The 24307-nt window shown below is 43.7% G+C and overlaps 1 non-coding gene across 1 annotated transcript; it reads right to left on the reverse strand.

Annotated features, from left to right (window-relative positions):
• Positions 1–22908: 22908 nt before the first annotated feature.
• On the reverse strand, positions 22909–23026 carry Trnal-caa. The gene is made up of 2 exons: positions 22989–23026; positions 22909–22954 (listed from the first exon to the last, which is right to left on the reverse strand). It is a non-coding gene; the product is annotated as a tRNA-Leu (tRNA).
• Positions 23027–24307: the final 1281 nt, after the last annotated feature.

Consider the following 24307-nt stretch of genomic DNA (forward strand, 5'->3'; position numbering starts at 1 on the left):
AGAAACGTGACGGAGTTCGGATGTATATAGAGAAAGGCGAAAAATGAAAAGCTGTTCTAATTCGTAATTAGTGGTAGTAAATTTGGAGGGATGATTTTATATGTTTTAATTGGGTATTCGTTAGCAATTTGTTAGTTTATCGTGGCACTGTACGTGTGAAACAGGGTGAAGTTTAGGCACTGAGGGTGCGTGGAGGTCAGTGACCTCGTCGATTTAAGTTCAAATAGCTCTGAGCACTATGGGACTTAACATCTATGGTCATCAATCCCCTAGAACTTAGAACTACTTAAACCTAACTAACCTAAGGACATCACACAACACCCAGTAATCACGAATCAGAGAAAATCCCTGACCCCGCCGGGAATCGAACCCGGGAACCCGTCGTCGATTTAAGTAAAATATGTATTGGTTTATGCTTTTTTTAAGAGAGTGGCAAAGAATTTAGTGGTCAGTTTGAATTGTAATAGTATGTGCACGCATTTTTTGGTGTGTGGAGGTGGGAAGGATTTATTTAAGTCAATTAAATAGAACTTGTGGGAATTTGAGCTTACTGTGATTCAGTCGCTTGCCTTGTGACTTTGTTCCTAAAGAATCGTTTTCCGCTGGAGGGAATCTTTAGCGAGGATCCTGGATGGGTTTGGGAAATGGTTTGTTGACGGGTTTCTACTTTTGGTTTTCGTTGTAGACAGATTTGTCACGATAAACGCTGGAGCTCGGAATTCAGAGGCAGGCGCGTTTTCTGCGAGGCACTTGGTCAAAAGAATGATGTGAGCTGATCAATACTTTGTGATAAAATCCGTGTGAGCGTGTGTAGTGCGACGGAAAGATCAGTGCAAGAAGGTGCCTTAGCGCTGCGTGAGTAGCACAAGAAGTGCTTACAAAATCGCACATAAGTGAAAGTGCGTTAAAAAAATTTATTTACTGTCCAAAAAATTGTTTATACATAACTGAAATGCAAGCATTTATTTAGTATGTCGTTTCGTTCATAATTTGTGTTACTTTAAATTTACTTTGAAATTCATGCTGCTCCCACACCACTACAAAAATTTTTGTAAACACTATTGGCCTGGCGTTTTAATCGTTTAATTCTGTTCTTTGTAATTTTATGTGTACTTGTATGAACTGAAGGGTGCTACTTCTGAACACTCTGGCAAACCAGGATATTTATAGGTGGAGGTGTGTGAGGTAACGGGTGAGTTGTGGCGTCCTGAAAATATTCTAAGTTCTGAGTTGGCGTGTCCGCACGGGCCGTTCGGCAAGCCTAGGGCTCGCCAGCAACCACGTGGAGCGAGAGGGGCAGCCCCAGCGTGTGGTCCAGGCCGACCGCGTGGCTGGGAATTCCATGCTGACGCTGTGTCGAGGATTGGGCTTTGTGTCGCTGAAGGAGATTTGTATGCTGTGTGTGCCAACGATGGCGGACTTTGTGAAACCATAATGGCAGACATTTCACAGTTCATGTAGAAATTAATAATAGCCAAAGGAACCATGATACCTTAAAAAGAAACGTGTACATTACCATTATTTGCACGACGATTCTGATGGTGTAATCAGATTTTCAATATCTTTAGTAGTTTAGAGTTAAGTATCTGACTAAATTATACAAGTAACACCCAACAACGGGTTTCCAACATCTAAACGGTTCATCCGATTTTGTTGATCGACATGTCTTTACAAAGCTATTAGTGTAAACCCAAATTTGTACGAATTACAGGCATCTAACTTGAACAGTACATGAGTTATTGGAGGTCAAAGTGGCCGATTACTATTGATCGCTTCAGGCCATAAGTACTCCACAGTTACACGTAAAAACGGTAGCAGCATGCTTATAAATATATTTATTCATCTATGTCTTTGTTTATATCTGATATATACTAGTCATGAAGAAATTGGTCAATTATTTACAGTGTTTTACAAAGAACAGACATTAGACTACTGCCTTACTGCTGTTCTGTTCCTTTGATATATGTTTATTTGGATCAAATGGCTCTGAGCACTATGGGACTCAACTGCTGTGGTCATAAGTCCCCTAGAACTTAGAACTACTTAAACCTAACTAACCTAAGGACAGCACACAACACCCAGCCATCACGAGGCAGAGAAAATCCCTGACCCCGCCGGGAATCGAACCCGGGAATATGTTTATTTGATTTGTTTATGTATTTAATTATGTGTGTTAGAGGAGGAGAGTGTTGAGCAGTTTGCGTTGGTCCGGGAGATAGAAATACACTACAGGCCATTAAAATTGCTACACCACGAAGACGACGTGCTAAAGACGCGAAATTTAACCGACAGGAAGAAGATGCTGCGATATGCTAATGATAAGCTTCTCAGAGCATTCAAACAAGGTTGGCGCCGGTGGCGACATCTACAACGTGCTGACATGAGGAAAGCTTCCAACCGATTTCTCATACACAAACAGCAGTTGACCGGCGTTGCCTGGTGAAACGTTGTTGTGATGCCTTGTGTAAGGAGGATAAATGCGTACCATCACGTATCCGACTTTGATAAAGGTCAGATTGTAGCCTATCGCGATTGCGGTTTATCGTATCGCGACTTTGCTGTTTGCGTTGCTCGAGATCCAATGATTGTTAGCAGAATATGGAAGCGGCGGGTTCAGGAGGGTAATACGGAACGCCGTGCTGGATCCCAACGGCCTCGTATCACTAGCAGATGACAGGCATCTAATCCGCATGGCTGTAACGGATCGTGCAGCCACGTCTCGATCCCTGAATCAACAGATGGGGACGTCTGCAAGACAACAACCATCTGCACCAACAGTTCGACGACGTTTGCAGCAGCATGGACTATCAGCTCGGAGACCATGGCTGCAGTTACCCTTGACGATGCGTCACAGACAGGGGCGCCTCCGATGGCGTACTCAACGACGAAGCTGGGTTCACGAATGGCAAAACGTCATTTTTTCTGATGAATCCAGGTTCTGCTTACAGCATCACGATGGTCTCATCCGTGTTTGGAGACATCGCGGTGAACGCACATTGGAAGCGTGTATTCGTTATCGCCATCCTGGTGTATCATCCGGCGTGATGGTATGGGGTGTCATTGGTTACACGTCTCTGTCACCTCTTGTTCGTACTGACGGCACTTTGAACAGTGGACGTTACATGTCAGATGTGTTTCGACCCGTGGTTCTACCCTTCATTCGATCCCTGCGAAACCCTACATTTCAGCAGGATAATGCACGACCGCATGTTCCAGGTCCTGTACGGGCCTTTCTGGATACAGAAAATGTTCCACTGCTGCCCTGGCCAGCACATTCTCCAGATCTCTCACCAACTGAAAACGTCTGGTCAACAGTGGCCGAGCAACTGGCTCGTCACAATACGCCAGTCACTACTCTTGATGAACTGTGGTATCGTGTTGTAGCTGCATGGGCAGCTGTACCTGTACACGCCATCCAAGCTCTGTTTGACTCAATGCCCAGGCGTATCAAGGCCGTTATTACGGCCAGAGGTGGTTGTTCTGGGTACTGATTTCTCAGAATCTATGCACCCAAATTGCGTGAAAACGTAATCACATGTCAGTTCTAGGATAATATATTTGTCCAATGCACTATGTTTTCAGGCCACAAGTGGCGCATCGGAACCATCCGACCGCCGTGTCAACCTCGGTTGAGAATGCGAATAGGAGGGGCGTGTGGTCAGCACACCGCTCTCCCGGTTTTCTTTGACCGGAGCCGCTACTATTCGGTCGAGTAGCTCCTCAATTGGCATCACGAGGCTGAGTGCACCCCGAAAAATGGCAACAGCGGATGGTGGCTGGATGGTTACCCATCCAAGTGCCGGCCACGCCCGACAGCGCTTAACTTCGGTGATCTCACGGGAACCAGTGTATCCACTGCTGAAAGGCCGTTGCCTATATTTGTTCAATGAATACCCGTTTATCATCTGGATTTCTTCTTGGTATAGCAATTTTAATGGCCAGTAGTGTATTTCGTAGTGCCGACTTGAGCACTTGTGAGATTTGCGTGGCTTCTGCAGTGAAGACGTAGTATGCGTTTAGAAGTGAATATCTCGTGACCTATGTTGTTGCTCATACCTAATTACGTGAAGCAGGAATCTATTGTCTCCCTGTTATTCAACTTAATATTTTATTTAATTGCTGGACCATCGATACCAGTTAGTGTTTTACTGTAATAAATGGCATTCTTAAAGGTACTTCTGCTATCTTACTCATCATTTAATGTCATTAAAATAGTACATGCAGATTTTATTTAAATGCAATCTTTCATTCATAAATTTGTATGCTACAATCAAAACTCGCAATTGCCGAGTGATAGGAACCTTCGACCATTCGATTCATGTGTATACTCATATTGTATACTGTAGAATCAGCAGTATTTGGCTTAAATGCGGCAACTACGAATCCCAGCCCCTAGACAACGAAACCAGCCAAAACTCCTTCCTGATGGAATGACTGGAACTGATCGGCTGTCGGACCCCCTCCGTATAATAGACGCTGCTTATGCATGGTTGTTTACGTCTTTGGCCGAGTTTAGTGACTTCTCTGAACAGTCAAAGAGGCTGTGTCTGTGATACAATATGCACAGTCAACGTTTATCTCCAGGAGTTCTGGGAACCGGGGTAATGCAAAACTTTTTTCGATGTTTGTATATACAAGGGGCGTAAACAGCGTCAGTGTTGAGTGATCACTGTGAAGGATAGGCCTACGTGTGAGGCGGTTCTGTCAGCTTCTAACGCCGTCACTGTGGGTTTCCATTTGGCCGGCTGGCAGAAGTGCAAAAAAAACCTAATTTGTGGACCAATCGGATGTGTCAGTGGCCAGATGTGGCCACCACAAGGGAGGATCGCCGTGTTGTGTACCAAGCTCATTGTAATTCCTACACATCTGGTACGCGGTACTTACTGCAATCAAGGAAAACGTGAAAGGGAGGACCCACCAATATAAGTTCTTTTGACACAACCTGTTTATTTAACAATATATGAACTGCGTTTTGCAGATAATCGAAGCATTTAACCATAAAATTTTCTTTAACAAAATTAGCAAATTTGCAAAAATTCATCTGACCTTAAACCTTAAGCTGAATAAGCTTTTAATCTTTGCAAAAGAAAGCTGGAGGGCTGTACAGCAAAACAGCAAACAATGTGACAATGATTACAAGATGGCCGGCTCTGCAGCCCTCCCGTTATCGAGTGAAACAGCAGTGTTTTCTATCGCGCTGGACGCAGTCTGTCTCATTAAATGCCCTTTTGCAACTCATGAAAACTATATATGCACCACTGATGACAAGAATGATTCAACTCCTGAAAACAAATGACTTAACTTTTAATTTGAAAGCTGTATGTCGAAAGGTCCGGAGTTAAGATGCGCACCTGTGCTTAAAGATTAAACAGATTAGCATACAATATAACAATGGTAAGGCTTACTTCAAAGTAACCAACCTCTTAATTTCAATCGGCAACCGAGGTGCGACTGGACGCCAACCCGTCCCCACTAACAATTGACTGAAGCCCTGGTGACAGCTGGCTCTTCATATTTTCAAGGTTAAACTGAATGTCAGTTATTAAGACCGATCTGAAAGAACGTCTTAAAACATCACTTCTGAACACTTATTACAAGAGAATTCACAAGACGGAACCACAAGATCCAGCCAAAATACAACGGGTCTTTCAAACACGGAAACGAACAGCTTAGTACAACGTATTGTTCACATTATAACTAATGACTGAGAAATGCAATTACAATCAAAAATTTGAACTGGTTAACAGCTAAATCTAACCACAAGGTCCCTCTTTTGTTTAATGGCAACCTGTGCTTTAGTACAATTGTTCCGGCAGTATTTACGACCAAGAGCTGATTAATTGGAACATTAATGATAGGGAACAAACCAGAAAGGAAAGGCCATATAATTGCGGGACAAATTTTCAAACGACAACTAGTGCCTTAGTACAGTACTAATGCCTATGTCTACGACCAAAGAGCCGACCGAGTGAAACAGTGACGGTCGGACACAAACCAGATAATAATAGGGAGGGCAGGTAGACAATGAAACAAATCGCCACGAGGATTACAGAATGTTAGTCCCCTTTATCAGCAAGCGGTTCCATGGATCCACGGTGCGTCACAGCTGTTACTGACAAGGGAACCTCCCCATCGCGCCCCCCTCAGATTTAGTTATAAGTTGGCACAGTGGATAGGCCTTCAAAAACTGAACGCAGATCAATCGAGAAAACAGGAAGAAGTTGTGTGGAACAGTGAAAAAAATAGCAAAATATACAAACTGAGTAGTGCATGTGCAAGATAGGCAGCATCAAGGAGAACGGGAGCCGAGGAGCGTCGTGGTCCAGTGGTTAGCGTGAGCAGCTGCGGAACAAGAGAGCCTGGGTTCAGTTCCTCTCTCGAGTGAAGAGTTCATTTTTCTTATTTTCAGACAATTATTATCTGACCGTCCGATCCGAGGTAACTGCGCCGTAGCATGAGGATGCTACACCTAAAGTTAAAGTAACCTCTGGCGTGCCACAGGGGAGTGTTATGGGACCATTGCTTTTCACAATATATATAAATGACCTAGTAGATAGTGTCGGAAGTCCCATGCAGCTTTTCGCGGATGATGCTGTAGTATACAGAGAAGTTGCAGCATTAGAAAATTGTAGCGAAATGCAGGAAGATCTGCAGCGGATAGGCACTTGGTGCAGGGAGTGGCAACTGACCCTTAACATAGACAAATGTAATGTATTGCGAATACATAGAGAGAAGGATCCTTTATTGTATGATTATATGATAGCGGAACAAACACTGGTAGCAGTTACTTCTGTAAAATATCTGGGAGTATGCGTGCGGAACGATTTGAAGTGGAATGATCATATAAAATTAATTGTTGGTAAGGCGGGTACCGGGTTGAGAATCCTTGGGAGAGTACTTAGAAAATGTAGTCCATCAACAAAGGAGGTGGCTTACAAAACACTCGTTCGACCTATACTTGAGTATTGCTCATCAGTGTGGGATCCATACCAGATCGGGTTGATGGAGGAGATAGAGAAGATCCAAAGAAGAGCGGCGCGTATCGTCACAGGGTTATTTGGTAACCGTGATAGCGTTACGGAGATGTTTAACAAACTCAAGTGGCAGACTCTGCAAGAGAGGCGCTCTGCATCGCGGTGTAGCTTGCTCGCCAGGTTTCGAGAGGGTGCGTTTCTGGATAAGGTATCGAATATATTGCTTCCCCCTACTTATACCTCCCGAGGAGATCACGAATGTAAAATTAGAGAGATTAGAGCGCGCACGTAGGCTTTCAGACAGTCGTTCTTCCCGCGAACCATACGCGACTGGAACAGGAAAGGGAGGTAATGACAGTGGCACGTAAAGTGCCCTCCGCCACACACCGTTGGGTGGCTTGCGGAGTATAAATGTAGATGTAGATGTAAACAAACATCGAAACACACGACGTCAGTCGACAACAGCGCACTGAAGAGAGAGTATTCCTGCTAACGAGGCTCCCTGGCTGGCAGTTGACTGTTCGCAACTTTGGACGGGAGTGCATTAAATACGTGAGATGTATTCCGTGGGCAATATGAATCCAGCAAATATAGCTCGCGACTTCAATAACAAGGTCAATGAATATTTTCCGAACTGTAAGTTTGCGGTGCGGTCGCAAAACATAGACACTAAACCTATTACAGTGAACAGAGACGTCAATGAACGAACGGACATATCATAACTTTGCGAAGACCTTTCGCTCCGCAGTTGCTCACGCTAACCACGGGACCACGGCGCGCCTTGTATCAGGATATCCTTGATGTTGCCTATCTTGCACATGGACTACTGAGTTTGTATATTTTGCTTATTTTTTTCATAGTTCCACACAACTTCTTCCTGTTTTCTCGAATGATCTGTGTTCAGTTTTTCAAGGCCTATCCACTGTGCCAATTTATAACTAAATCTGAGGGGGGTGCGATGGGGAGGTTCCCTTGTGAGTGGTGCCGATGACAGCCAGGTAGAAGGGGGCAGCCAGGCCACGAGCGGTCGTCCGACTCGAATGTTTTTAACCAACCGACGGGATGTCGGCCTGCTGTTTGTAGCCCACGCTGACCTCCGTGAAGTACTCCGGTATCGTCGCTTTGCGCAGGTCCTCCTTGCCTCCTTGGCTTCGGCGCTCGGACCTCGAGATCACCTCTTGTCGATGTTACCGCCAATCCGCAAACTTCGTGTCTCCTTCTAGGGCCAGCGAACCCCGTATATACCGGGCGATCAAAAAGTCAGTATAAATTTGAAAACTGAATAAATCACGGAATAATGTAGATAGAGTGGTACAAATTGACACACATGCTTGGAATGACACGGGGTTTTATTAGAACCAAAAAAATCCAAACGTTCAAAAAATGTCCGACAGATGGCGCTTCATCTGATCAGAATAGCAATAATTAGCATAACAAAGTAAGACATAGCAAAGATGATGTTCTTTACAGGAAATGTCCACCATCATTCCACAACAATAGCTGTAGTCGAGGAATAATGTTGCGAACAGCACCGTAAAGCATGTTCGGAGTTATGGTGAGGCATTGGCGTCGGATGTTGTCTTTCAGCATCCCTAGAGATGTCTGTCGATCACTATACACTTGCGACTTCAGGTAACCCCAAAGCGAATAATCGCACAGACTGAGGTCTCCGGAGCTGGGAGGCCAAGCATGACAGAAGTGGCGGCTTAGCACACGATCATCACCAAACGACGCGCGCAAGAGATCTTTCACGCGTCTAACAATATTGGGTGGAGCGCCATCCCGCATAAACATCGTACTTTCCAGCAGGTGTTTATCAGTCAGGCTGGGGATGATGCGATTCTGTAACATGTCGGCGTACCTCTCACCCGTCACGGTAGCAGTTTTGCTGCCCAGCGCCATCTCTCGGACATTTTGTGAGCTTCGTTTTTTTTTTTTTTTTTTGTTCGAATAAAACCCCATGTCATTCCAAGCGTGTGTGTCAATTTTTACCTCTTTATCTACGTTATTTCGTGGTTTATTAAGTTTCCGAATTTACACTCACTTTTTGATCACCCTGTATATCGGAAAATAAAGACCTTCTAAGGACACAACCCACAGAAACCAACTCTTCCTCATGGCCTTTGGCAATGGGGCCACAAGAGGGATAGTCGATACCACACCTGAGCCAGTGGCGCCAGACAGAACAGTCTACTAACTGAATGGCGCCACAGCTCAACATCTGCATAATAGATTCCATGCACCTTTCTACGTCATCCCACACCATTAGTCAGAGATTAGCAACAGTCAAAGTACGGAATTACTGTCCTATGCGTAACGTGTCGTTAACACCACAATCGGCTGCGTTTCAATTGGTGCTGCGACCGGGAAACGAGGTGTGCTGATGAATGGCGTGCCACTGTGTTCAGTGATGAATCGCCGTTGTGCACTGTGCTGGTGTAAGCTGTCGCCAGCACACCGGACGGCAGAGATGTAGCAATAAGATCGATAGTAGGCGCTGGACCAAGCGCGCCTATCAGGAGAGAAGCCAAAGACGGACTCGTAAGCAACACCCCGCCAACGCCCTCTTGACTGCAAGTACGAGGTGCATTCAAGTTCTAAGGCCTCCGATTTTTTTTCTAATTAACTACTCACCCGAAATCGATGAAACTGGCGTTACTTCTCGACGTAATCGCCCTGCAGACGTACACATTTTTCACAACGCTCGCGCCATGATTCCATGGCAGCGGCGAAGGCTTCTTTAGGAGTCTGTTTTGACCACTGGAAAATCGCTGAGGCAATAGCAGCACGGCTGGTGAATGTGCGGCCACAGAGAGTGTCTTTCATTGTTGGAAAAAGCCAAAAGTCACTAGGAGCCAGGTCAGGTGAGTACGGAGCATGAGGAATCACTTCAAAGTTGTTATCACGAAGAAACTGTTGCGTAACGTTAGCTCGATGTGCGGGTGTGTTGTCTTGGTGAAACAGCACACGCGCATCCCTTCCCAGACGTTTTTGTTGCAGTGCAGGAAGGAATTTGTTCTTCAAAACATTTTCGTAGGATGCACCTGTTACTGTAGTGCCCTTTGGAACGCAATGGGTAAGGATTACGCCCTCGCTGTCCCAGAACATGGACACCATCATTTTTTTCAGCACTGGCGGTTACCCGAATTTTTTTTGGTGGCGGTGAATCTGTGTGCTTCCATGGAGCTGACTGGCGCTTCGCTTCTGGATTGAAAAATGGCATTCACGTCTCATCCATTGTCACAACCGACGAAAAGAAAGTCCCATTCATGCTGTCGTTGCGCGTCAACATTGCTTGGCAACATGCCGCACAGGCAGCCATGTGGTCATCCGTCAGCATTCGTGGCACCCACCTGGATGACACTTTTCGCATTTTCAGGTCGTCATGCAGGATTGTGTGCGCAGAACCCACGGAAATGCCAACTCTGGAGGCGATCTGTTCAACAGTCATTCGGCGATCCCCCAAAACAATTCTCTCCACTTTCTCGATCATGTCGTCAGACCGGCTTGTGCGAGCCCGAGGTTGTTTCGGTTTGTTGTCACATGATGTTCTGCCTTCATTAAACTGTCGCTTCCACGAACGCACTTTCGACACTTCCATAACTCCATCACGACATGTCTCCTTCAACTGTCGATGAATTTCAATTGGTTTCACACCACACAAATTCAGAAAACGAATGATTGCACGCTGTTCAAGTAAGGAAAACGTCGCCATTTTAAGTATTTAAAACAGTTCTCATTCTCGCCGCTGGCGGTAAAATTCCATCTGCTGTACGGTGCTGCCATCTCTGAGACGTATTGACAATGAACGCGGCCTCATTTTTAAACAATGCGCATGCTTCTATCTCCTTCCAGTCCGGAGAAAAAAAAATTGGAGGGCTTAGAACTTGAATGCACCTCGTATTTACATCACCGCCGCTGACCAGAGGGCCTCAGTCTGTCACTAGCACAGCCTCAGTTACTCAGTCACTAGCTCAGCCATTCAGTCACTAGCGCTCTAACTCTCTGGGCCGTGGCAAAATTCGCTGTTTTGAAGAGCGCGCTGCAGCGCGTAGAGTAAAGAGGTCGCCCTCCGTTTCTGGCGGTGGCGCCGCTGTGGCTGTCGCAGCTTTGGTGTCTCCCTTTGGTGGGAAAGGGGAAAGGTTGCCTGTTCAAGTGTATTTAAGGACCGCTGTAAGCTCGCCAAGAAGTAAATGGGAGGCAGTTAGGCAGTCTGTCGGTCTCGGCGAGTCTGGTCAGTTGGTCAGCCAGGTCAGTGTGTGGCAGTTAGTGTCTGTTCGTCGTTTGGAGTTATAGTATGTCTGTCATGTGGATCAAACTTTAAAGCCGGCACGAGGAGGCGAGTCTGGTCAGTTGGTCAGCCTGCTCAGTGTGGGCCGGTCAGTGTCTGTCTGTCGTCCGGAGTGCTAGTATGTGTTAGGCCGCCAGTCTGTTCGAGTTTGCTCAGGCAATCGGCATTGGCGGTTGGATCGATCGGTTGCTCGGCCGCGCTCTGGGACACCAGATGACTTGTCCGCCTGGAGCGTCGCCGCATGTGAGGTCGCTACGTGAGTCCAGTGGGCCGCGCCGTATAGCGAGGGGTCGTGGCTTCACGGCCGACACGAGGGCGACAGGAGTCAACCCAAGACATCAGTGTTGCCGGGGCGAGCTCCGACGCCGTGAGAAGGGAGATCGGCGCACATTCCTGCGTCCGTTGAAGCGGCTGGCAGCGGACGAATCGGGAGAACTTTTTGAGGGTGCTGCGCCAGATATCGCAGCTTATTAGAAGTTAAGTGACTGGAGATGTGTTGTGTCACTTAGTTGTTAAATTCTACTTGTTTTCTTGGTCAGTCTCTCGTCCCCAGCTTGCTTGTCTGTCTCTCGTCCGTATTTGTTAGGCAGTTAGTGTCTGTCTGTCTGTCTGCCGTACGTTAATAGCTGCCTCTGTCATGTTTGTCGGATTCGGTGTTATCGAATTTATAGAATTAAGGAAGGGCCGAATTCCTGAAATATCTTTTTCATCTTGCCTATCATCTTGCGTGTAATGTAGAGCATGTTCTACACTTTATGTAAGTCTGAATTTCAAGGGTTTTATTTAATTAGTCATTTTTATAAAGTTGCCACCCTTCCACCGTAAGACCCCTTTAAAAAAAATTGCACTTTTGGTGGAAAATAAGTTCTTAGTGTGAATATTTGTACCATTTCCATCCCTCCTACGGGGTGCATAGTTAATGTGTTTGTGTGATTTGTTAAAAGAATTTTAGTTTAAAGTAATCTGGTGTGCTGCAGATTTGCACCAGTGTAGTTTTTCAGAGGTCGTTGTGAGCGGTCGTGACTACGGCCGTGCTGAAAGTGGGCGGAAGCTTCTCAGCCCGAAGGCTCCTACTGTTAACAAAAAAAATTTTTATTCTGCCTCTAAATAATTGTAACTTGATATTTCGAGGGTGCTCTTCTGGTTATAATTTTAAAACTGTTTTGAAAAGGCTTTTAGGAATAAAATTCACATTTGTTAAATTGTAATTTGATATTTCGAGGGTGCTTTTATGCTTATAAATTTTAAATCTGTTTTTGAAAAGGCTTTTATGAATAAAATTGCCATTGGTTGAAATTTAAATTGTTTCCATCAGTTACTCCTTGGCAACTACTTCCACGCTCATATAGTGTGTTAATGTTCTTAATGAATCGCTAGTAAATAAAGGAAATTCTTTAAGAAAAGATTTTGAAAGTTTAAAATTCACGGTTCACTCTCGCTCCAAGTTGGCATCTGTTAGTACATTGCGACCAGGTTAGTATACATAGCGGGACTTGTACTTTCCCCATAGCGATACTAAAGTTTGTAATAGCTGGAAAACAGATATTGTCTGCAAGACGACTGTTACGGAAGAGGTTGCACCACAACACATCGACTCTCATAAAGATAAGTAGTTTCCTGTTTATATAAGTAAAGAACCCTGTTAATACATGTGTGTAGTTGTGTTGTAGAATGAGGATACCGGCCACGAAACAACATGCTCTATCTCGGTTTGCTATGGTACAAGTATGGTGGCGATCTGGGTAGGGCTCCCGTTTTTCACAAGACGTTAAAGAAGCACTGCAGTGGTATTCCTAGCATCATAGGTTGGGGAGTCCACCGGCTGACTTTCAGATCACAGCTGGTAGTGATTGAGGGAACTCTGACACCACAGTGATATGTCACGTACATCCTGCACCCTCGCGTGTGACCTCACATGCGATAACGTGCTGCTTCTTTTTAACACGATAGTGCTCATCCACACATTGTAGGTGTCTCTACGATCTGTCTGTGTGATGCTGAGGTTAGCCCAAGGCCCAGTGTGGGACCAGTTCGAAACCGTCCCATTGCCAATATGCAGGGCATCAGAGACCAGTCACAACAGTTGTGGGCAAGCTTGCCTCAGGATACAAACAGCTTTATGACACCCTCCCCAACTGAATTAATGCACGCATACTCGCTGGAGAGGAAGCAGCGTCACACTAACAGGTGAAGTCATACTGTGAAACATTTTGTAAATTTTATTTGACTTTTCAATCACTGAAATAACATCTCAAGTTTGTTTCCTTTTCCTCCGTCCCTTCTGGGTGTTTTTGGCAAGCACTGAGTATCAAAAATCTTTCCATCCAGCTGTACTTTAAAATTTTACTTTATTAAGTATAATCAAGTACAACTTTGAAATAAATTTGAAACAAAAATAAATAAAAAATGTTGTTAAAGTATTTTATTTACTTATTTATGGCATTTAAGTACATCTCAGTGTTGGATCACGTTATTTTACATTTCATATATTCACAGACAAACATATTAGTCCTTGTACAGGGCAATTACAAATCATTCAAGCGATTTCATAAATTCACTGTAGCTCCATTCATTGACATATAGTCACGACACACTACAGATACGTAGAAAAACTCATAAAGTTTTGTTCGGCTGAAGCCGCACTTTAGGTTTCTGCCGCCAGAGCGCTCGAGAGCGCAGTGAGACAAAATGGCAACAGGAGCCGAGAAAGCGTATGTCGTGCTTGAAATGCACTCACATCAGTCAGTCATAACAGTGCAACGACACTTCAGGACGAAGTTCAACAAAGATCCACCAACTGCTAACTCCATTCGGCGATGGTATGCGCAGTTTAAAGCTTCTGGATGCCTCTGTAAGGGGAAATCAACGGGTCGGCCTGCAGTGAGCGAAGAAACGGTTGAACGCGTGGGGGCAAGTTTCACGCGTAGCCCGCGGAAGTCGACGAATAAAGCAAGCAGGGAGCTAAACGTACCACAGCCGACTGTTTGGAAAATCTTACGGAAAAGGCTAAAGCAGAAGCCTTACCGTTTACAATTGCTACAAGCCCTGACGCCCGATGACAAAGTCAAACGCTTTGAATTTTCGGCGCGGTTGCAACAGCTCATGGAAGAGGGTGCGTTCGGTGCGAAACTTGTTTTCAGTGATGAAGCAACATTTTTTCTTAATGGTGAAGTGAACAGACGCAATGTGCGAATCTTGGCGGTAGAGAATCCTCACGCATCTGTGCAGCAAATTCGCAATTCACCAAAAGTTAACGTGTTTTGTGCAATCTCACGGTTTAAAGTTTACGGCCCCTTTTTCTTCTGCGAAAAAACGTTACAGGACACGTGTATCTGGACATGCTGGAAAATTGGCTCATGCCACAACTGGAGACCGACAGCGCCGACTTCATCTTTCAACAGGATGGTGCTCCACCGCGCTTCCATCATGATGTTCGGCATTTCTTAAACAGGAGATTGGAAAACCGATGGATCGGTCGTGGTGGAGATCATGATCAGCAATTCCTGTCACGACCTCCACGCTCTCCCGACTTAACCCCATGCGATTTCTTTCTGTGGGGTTATGTGAAAGATTCAGTGTTTAAACCTCCTCTACCAAGAAACATGCCAGAACTGCGAGCTCGCATCAACGATGCTTTCGAACTCATTGATGGGGACATGCTGCGCCGAGTGTGGGAGGAACTTGATTATCGAGTTGATGTCTGCCGAATCACTAAAGGGGCACATGTCGAAATTTTGTGAATGCCTAAAAAAACTTTTTGAGTTTTTGTGTGTGTGTGCAAAGCATTGTGAAAATATCTCAAATAATAAAGTTATTGTAGAGCTGTGAAATCGCTTCAATCATGTGTAATAACCCTGTATATATTCAATGGATTTTTGGGATGCAATGAGGAATTCTTCAAAGTCCCCACTGAACACTATGGTACTGCATTCATCTCTGATGTGTTGGATGGTCTGTTTAGGCGCGACGCAGTCACATGCTGGTGAAGACAGCAGTCCCCATTTGAAGGGTGAGTCAGCACATCTTCCATGCCCAGTTCTTAGTCGGTTCAGAGTTGACCAGATCTTGCGGTGCTGATCAAACCCAGGAACTGCCTCAGTAATACAAGGCATTAGGTGGCAAGTTGTTGGGGCATTTTGAAGCCATTCTCTTCTCCAAGAGTTTATGTCAGCCCCAGTGAGGCTGTTGAGAGCAAGAGGAGGAAGTCTTGAACGAAGCCTCTTGATACTCAGAATAGGTATATCGATGTGTACCGGTAGTTCAGGATTTGCTTCGATCTTGTTGTATTCCCTGACCAAGGCTGCTTCTCGTCGTATTTTTGGGGGTGGTATATGACTCAGGACAGGTAGCCATATGTTAGGTGTAGACCTAACGGTTCCTGAAATAATGCACATGGTGTTAAGTTCGACATCCATTTTGTTCACATGATTATTGTTTAGCCATACTCGTGCACAGTACTCCGCCACAGAGTACACCAGGCTCAGCGCAGACGTCCTCAGAATTGTTGCCGTTGATCTCCAGGTGGTTCTGCAGAGTTTATGGATGAGGTTGTTTCTTGTTCTCACCTTGGCAGCTGCTTTTGTAAGGTGCGATTTAATTGGCAAGGTTCTGTCTACTGGGACCCCTAGGTACCTATTGTGGTTGTTGTGGCTGAGGCGTGATTGTGGTGTTGTGGTTGAGGCATGTGTCGTCAAGGTATATTTCCAGAGCTCTTTCGGCTTCTCTGTTATTGAGGCGGAAGCAGATTACTTCTGTCTTCGTGGCGTTAGGCCTAAGCCTCCATTTACGGAACTATGCTGCCAGGGCAGACAGATCGGATGTCAGGGTTTCTTCCATTGTATCAAGATCGGTGTGCCTTGTTGCCACGGCCCTGTCATCAGCGTAGCCAAATTTCCTACAAGCTGTTTCTGGCATGTCAGGAATGTATAGGCTGAAAATCAGTGGGGCTAATACGGAGCCTTGAGGTAAGCCATTTTGAAGGAATTTCTGGCTACTGACTTTGCTTCCCATGGCAACCTGGAATCCTCTGTTACCAATCTTGTTACCCATAAGCTTTGTCACTATTTGACAGGGAATTATTTTCATCGGTTTATAGAGTAGGTCTTATCTCCAGACGGTATCATAGGCTGCTGGCAAGTCAATGAAGGCCACAGATGTTTTTAATTTCTTTTGGAATCCCGCTTCAATATGTGTTGTAAGGGCCAGGACTTGGTCTGCACAGCTTCGGTTGGGACGAAAGCCAGCTTCGGTTGGGACAAAAGCCTGCTTGTTCTACTGGGATGGCCGTGAGTATTGTCTGACCAATCCTGTTAAGTAGTACTCGTTCCAAAAGTTTGTACACCACGCTAAGCAGTGCAATGGGCCGGTAGCTTTGCGGAAGATTTCCTGGTTTACCTGGCTGTAAGAGGGAAATTATCTTGGCACGTTTAAGTTCTTGGGGCATGTTTCCTGTCTGCGGTAGAGATGTGAAGAACTTTGCTAACCATATTTTCATATATTCGCCAGACTTGATAAGAAATTCTGGGAGTATATCATCTGAGCCGGGGGCTTTACCTGGTTTTGTGTCGTTTATTGCTGCCGAGATCTCTTCGGGGGTGATGTCGCATGAATATTTATTGTAAACATTGGTTGTTGCTTTTAGGTTTCTAAGTTCACATTTAATGCGTATTGTTGTCTCGGGTGGTTTACCCCTTTAGATGTTTTAACAATGTGCAAAGCAATTTTGTTAGGTGTTGTGGGGTTTTCTTCTCTAGTGTTATGGCTGGCTCCTCCTAGTTTTCTAAACACGGACCATGCTTTTCTGCTGGATACTTTAAAGTCCATAGCCTGAGTAGTTTCCATCCACTTCTGTCGTCGTGCAGTATCAAGGCTGTGTATGAGTTCATCTGCTATTTCTCTGTCACCACTGCTTTGGCAGTCATTATACAGTTCCTCGCATTTCTCATCCCATCCTGGAATGTATTCATGTAACATTGTTTTTCTTCAGTTGTATCAAGGCTGTGATGCCTACAATGGAACAGACTACATTTGTGTGTGTGTGTCTTCAGTCTTCTGACTGGTTTGATGTGGCCCAACACGCATTCCGCTTCTGTGCCAGGCTCTTCATCTCAGAGTAGCACTTGCCACCAACTTCCTCAATTATTTGCCCTTTACAACTCCCTCTAGTACCATGGAAGTTATTCCGTAGTGTTTTAATACATGTCGTACCATATTGTGTCCCTTCTTGTTGTCAGTGTTTTCCATATATTCGTTTCCTCACCAATTCTCTGGAGAACCTATTCATTCCTTACCGTATCAGTCCACGTAATTTTCAACATTCTTCTGTAGCACCACATATCAAATGCCTCGATTGTCTTCTTTCAGGCTATCCGACAGTCATGTCTCACTGCCGTACAATGCTGTGTTACAAACGTACATTCTCAGAAATTTTCTCCTCAAGTTAAGGTTTATCTTTCATCATAGTAGACTTTTCTTGGCCAGGAATGCCCTTTTGGCCTGTGGTAGTCTGCTTTTTATTTTATCCTTGCTCCGTCCGCCATAGGTTATTTTGCTGCCTAGATTCCTTATCTTCATCTACTTCGTGATCACCAGTCCTTAAATCAAGTCTCTCGGTTTTCTCGTTTTTGCTACTTCTATCTACTTTCTTCTTTCTTCAATTTACTCTCAGTCCCTATTCTGTACTCGTTAGACTGTTCATTCCATTCAGCATATCCTGTAATTCTGCTTCACTTTCACTGAGGATGCCAATGACAGTGAATCTTCTACGGAGTGGGTTAGTGTAGTAGTTAGCACACTGGGCTCACATTCGGGAGGACGACGGTTCATCCCGCATCCGGCCATCCTGATTTAGATTTTCCATGATTTCCCAAAATCGTTTAGGGCAAAAGCTGGGGTGGTTTCTCCTCCATCGTTGCCTAATCTGAGTTCATGCTCCGTCTCTGATGACCTCGTAGTCAACATGATGATAAACACTACTCCATTCCCTCCTTCTCCTTCAGGGAATCTTATCATTGATATCCTTTCACCTTGAATTTTAATCCCACTCTTGAACCTTTGTTATTTCCAACATTTCTTCTTCGATGTATAAATTGAACAGTAGGAGCGAAAGACTACATCCCTGCCTTACAGCCTTCTTAATACGAACACTTCTTCTTGGTCTTACACTTGTTTAATTCCATCTTGACTCTTGTACATGTAGTATATTAACCGTCTTTCGCTATAACTTACACTTATTTTTCTCAGAATTTCACGTGTCTTACAACATTTGACATCATCGAACGCTTTTTCCAGGTCGACAAATTCTATGAATATGTCTTGATTTTTTGTTTTTCAGTCTTGCTTCCATTATCAACTGCAACATCAGAACTGCCCATCTGGTGCCTTTAGCTATCTCAGAGCCAAACTGAGCGTCATCTAACACATTCTCAGTTTTCTCTTCCATTCTTCTGCATGTTATTCTCGTCAGCAACTAGGCTGCATGAACTGCTAACTTGACTGTGCAATATCTCTCGCACTTGTCGGCTTTTGCAATATTCGGAATTGTGTCGAGCAGTCGTTATCAAACTTCCAGAATGAGATTTTCACTCTGCAGTTTCGTTATCAAACTTATTTGCTCAAGAGCCAGTACTGGCATTGTGGTGCGATACCATAGTCTGCATATATATGATCTTATTTTATCAGTTGATAATCTACATAAATTAATATATCACAACCCTGCTCCCATATAGACTAGCTATAGTAAGGGCGCGGTAAGTTGGCCACCAGACCCCAAGTATTGATCGTTAAAAGTCGGCGCCATCCGGAAGACTTTGCGTAGATTGTTCTCTGTTTCACGTTGCTGCCTCCCTAAGTTATGCCAGATATGTGGCATTGCAATTGCCACACGAAGTGTTGTTGCGATGTTTGTGTGAAGTATGATTAATTGATTAATGTCAATAACTATACTTATATTTAAATGCATTACGCCAGTAGAGACACGATCACAAATGTTTACTGAATGTTTCGTTGTGCTGACTTTTCTATATGATGAGTCGGTCCTTCCGACAGTCATTTATTTGACAATTTCTTCACTTTTCCATGCAGCCATTTCGTCTTAGCTCCCCAGCACATCCTATTTATCTTATTCCTAGGTGACTTGTATTGCTGTATTCCTGAATTCCCCGGAACACTACTACCTTCTTTCATCGATCAGCTGAAGTATTTCTTCTGTTACCCATGGTTTCTTCGCTGTTACCTTCTTTCTGCCTATGTTTTTCTTTCCGACTTTTAGTGCTGTCCATTCCTCTTCAAGTGAACGACCTAGCGAGCTATTCCTTACCGCAGTATCTATAGATTCAGAGAACTTCAAGTGTAGGCCTATCTCTTCATTCCTTAGTACTTCCGTATCCCACCTTCTGGTGCATTGATTCTTCCTGACTAGTCTCTTGTACTTCAGCCTAGTCTTCATCAGTACTAAATTGCGATCTGAGTCTGTATCTGCTCCTGGGTTCACCCTACAATCCTGACCAGGGTGTAATCTATCTGAAATCTTCCCGTATCACACGGAATTTTCCAAGTATACCTCTTCCTCTTGTGATTATTGAACAGAGTATTCGCTATTACTAGCAGAACTCATTAGTCTTTCTCCCTCATTCCTAACACCAATCTCATATTCTCCCGTGACCCTTTCTACTCCCTCCCCTACAAACGCATTACAATCCCCCATGGCTATTAGATTTTCATATCCTTTTACGTACTGAATTACACGTTCAATATCCTCATATACTTTCTCTAGCTCTTCATCATCGGCATGCGATATCGGCATGTGTACCTAAATTATCATTGCAAAGTTGGTTTGCTGCCGATTCTGATGAGAACAATTCTGTCACTAAACTGTTCACAGTAACTCTCTCTATGTCCTGGCTTCCTATTCACACAGAAACCTATTTGCGTTATTCCATTTTCTGTAGCTGTTGATGTACTATTTTTATCTGACCAGAAATCTTTGTCTCCTTTCCATTTCACTTCACTGACCCCCCCCCCCCCCCCCCCAACATACTATATCGAGATTGAGCCTCTGCGTTTCCCTTTCCAGATTTTCCAGCTTCCCTACCACGTTCAAACTTCTAACATCACACGGCGCGACTCGTAGACCGTTATTCTTTCGTTGGCTATTGAGTCTTTTTGTCATGGTCACTTCCGCCTTGGCAGTCTTCTGCCTGAAATCCGAATGGGAGATTAGTCCGAAATCTTTTGCCAGTGAAGAGGTCATCATTACACTTTTTCAATTCCAGGCCACATGTTCTGTGGAAAAACTTTACGTGTCTGGAATGCACTGATGCCTTCTGCTTCTTCATGCCGTTGATCATTGCTGACTCTTCCGCCTTTAGGGACAGTTTCACAACCTCAAGGGCAACAGAGTGCCCTGAACCTCTAGCTGATCCTCCTCTCTATTTGACAAGGCCTTATTTCTGAATGAGCGTAACTTCTTGTGCCAGAAGTCTTCGTCCGCCATTGCTGATGATTTTTATTCAAAATTTAACCGGGAACCCAGGGCCGAGGACGTTTTGATTACTAATCAAAGACGCTACCCGTAGGACATGGATTCTATACACACAGAAGAAGTTACGCTAAGGACATCACACACATCCATGCCCGAGGGAGGATTCGAACCTGCGAGCGTAGCGTTCGCTCGGTTCCAGACTGTAGCGCCTAGAACCGCACGGCCACTCCGGCCGGCTTGGGTTGGTTAGGTTTATGTAGTTCTAAGTCTAGGGGACTGATGACCTCAGATGTTAAGTCCCATAGTTATTAGTCACGACGACATGACTATAAGCCCGAGCTGTCATAAGACATATCCGAAACCAATAGTTGCTATAATCTGGCAATACTTAGCTATCCCCGCGAAACTAATTATCAGTAGTAAATAGTTAACAATAAGAAACAAAAGTCGCTGGATGTGGTAATTATGTTGATACTTTTAATTGCAACAACAGTTTAGAATAGATGGTAACGCACTTTTTTTCAAGCAGACCAGGCCATGTCTTTTTGATGAAACACATTAACTTCACGAGTTCCGCTAGTAAGGTTTTGAAAATCCAAATACGATCATTTTGATCATCACCATTTAATGAAATTTAATTGAACGCTAGCACTATGGTGGACTTGAAAGAAGCACATTCTCAACTACCTGGCGTGGCAAAGTACAAAACCTTGTCACAGATGATTGAATTTATTTTGTGTCTACCTAGAAAAGTGATGTGAAATGGAGGATGTCTTTTAAAAATCTTTAATTCTGCTTTTAAAAACGTCGAAGTTGGGGACAAAGACTTTTTGGTTTTTGATATTTATGTTTCTTAATCTGCATGTGTTTCTGTGTGTCAGAGCGTAATGTTTGAGCGGAGAGTGAGAGGAATGGGGCCATACTTGTTCTTTAAAATGCTCGAGGTTATTCAAACCTATTTATTGACTAAAGGTTTATCGATCAGATTTTTACTTGTCCCTTATTGCCATCATTTTGTGGATGATTTCGCTTCCAACTTCGCTTCACTGTTTTTCTGTGATCTCAATTCATGTACCACTTTCTTCATTTTCTGACATTGTTTTAATTCATCAGCTCTTCTTTCAAATCTTCCAATGTCTATTCTGGCAGAATAAAGTTAAAAAGTACTTGCTTCATTGCATCAGCCTGTCCGAAGCCAGCTCTTTATCTTTTGTTCATCTGATAGCGTTCTACTGAATGAGGTCAACAAGAAAGCTTTTTTCATGTCAACGGCTCAAACTGTTCTAAATTTATCCATGAGCAGTGTATGAAGTGTAACAGCCACAAACTACGTGCACGAAAGCTGTTAACTATGTTTTTTTATAACAATATACAGTATTTCAGTTTGATGTCATGCAAGTGGTATCGTTAACTACTTTGACTTGTTACCGAACCATCATCGGATTACTTTCATCAATATGAGTTTCAGTTTCAAGCAACTTATACAGGTTATACATACTGCCTGAGGAAACAATGACCGTTTTTCCATTACATATACATATAATGTGTGTGTAATACACAGAGATGGCATATGGGTGAAGAGACCAACAAAAAAATTATATGAGTACCCAGACAGACTCATAGACCTGATCAGAAAACTCCGATTAACGGACATATGCATAGAACAAATAACAATAGACGACAAAGGATTTTTAATGTAGTACACAGTTCAACAAAAAATACCAATTGGTTTCAAGAAAAAGAAGAAGACCTAAGACAAGCAGGGATCAGTACTGAAATTATAAATCAAGCAGACAAATTCGGAAACAAAATTATGAACACGAAATTTGAAGTAAAAGAAAGGAAGAAAAGAGGAAAAACATGGACAAAGGAAACGGGAACACTGCGAAAGAATGAAGAGTTTTTGGGAAGAGAAAATGAGAAAGGAAACAAAAACATGAATAGTCATGTAACATACAAGTTAACCACTATCCTGGAGGAAGAAATGTATAATAATTTAAACACACATTAATTTCAAACACTTACAAAACGACCATTACTCTGCCACGCGGCAGTGCATGTTTACTACTAGGTTACAATGCTGAACTCGAGTGTTTCGCAATCTGGGTGTTGTGTACGAATTAATGCGAACGTTTCGAGTGAGTCTCATAGAATTAAAATTTTGTCAGAAGTGGGATTCGAACCCACGCCCTCAGACGAGGACCAGAATGCTCAGACCCGCTTTCCGCAGGCAAGGTTTTCCCTTGAGTCTGGCGCCTTAGACCGCTCGGCCATCCTGACAACTTGAAACTTCGATCTCTACCTGAGGTACAGTTCATTTGTTCAACGCAGTTCTGTTGTCTCACTGACTGACATTCATCTCAATAGAGAAATCGTGTTTTGTGCGTGAATTCGATGCTTATGCACACTTTTGAAACTGGTGTCGGTATTTTAAATGCGGGAGCGCTGCGTGCACACACACAGCTGGCTGAGACATTTTACGATTAGCGACAAAGAGCGAAAAGGCCACCAGATTACAACGTATTAAAATCAATATAACTTTCACGAAATAAGATGCGTGTTGCTCAAGGCGGTTCTTTCGCCATCAGCCTCAGATGATGTCCATAGTAGACCCAAGACAGAATCAATAGAAATTTCGCTGTAAAATTTCTGTGAACTGCTCACGTTATGAGCATTTCAATATTTAAGTTCATAATAGTCTTATTTTCCATAACACACGTGCTAGAGTTCATGGTGTGTTGAAAACATATTTTTTCTGTCTTTCAAGAAAAATATGTATAGTTACTTTCATTACGTCCAGTACCTCGCTTAAAAAAAAATGTTTAACGGAGAGAATATTTGTAACTGAAGTTATTTCTCATTATTTATAAAACGGTTGTGAGTCTCTCATGTGCATGTATTATGTTGTACGTAACTTATATCAAAGTACTGTTCCCAGTGATTTCTCCTGAAACTCACTCTTTGCAAATAACACTGAATATAATGACAAAATTAGTAATAGACTGAACTGATGAAATCCACATAATAGGTAAGAGTCATGAACGGGACTAACACTAACAGCAGAAAATACAGTGCAGTATATTTAAGCAAGGAGACCGTATACCCTGTGGACAAAGGAGAACGTCAGTTAATACAGTAGGCATGGCTAAACTTGACCTGCATCAATTTACTGAAGAAAATGCAAAATCTCTACGATGTCAGGAGGACGCTCACAGAATTGGTAAGAAAAATCTGAAAACAAAATCTTGATCATAAAATCTAGAAATAGAGGGAGATTTAAAGAGAAACAATGTCTGCTGTCCGAACTGATGTTGACCAAATATGTCAAACCGTCACTCCATGTCAATCATTGCCATCCCTCTTATTTGTCTTAATTTTCTTACTCTAGTATCTGAACAGCGCAGCAGAAATATTCCTTTTCAACAAAGGAAGACTCTGTACTAGCATGTACCATTGTTACATTCTCTAAATCATTTTCTGTTTCAGGAACACGACTGGAACAATCTTCCTCCAAACACCAGAGAAATTAAATTCTTTCCAAACCTTAAAAGACAGTTAACG

The sequence above is a fragment of the Schistocerca americana genome, chromosome 6 (assembly GCF_021461395.2).
Source record: "Schistocerca americana isolate TAMUIC-IGC-003095 chromosome 6, iqSchAmer2.1, whole genome shotgun sequence".
Classification (NCBI taxonomy): Eukaryota; Metazoa; Arthropoda; class Insecta; order Orthoptera; family Acrididae; genus Schistocerca; species Schistocerca americana.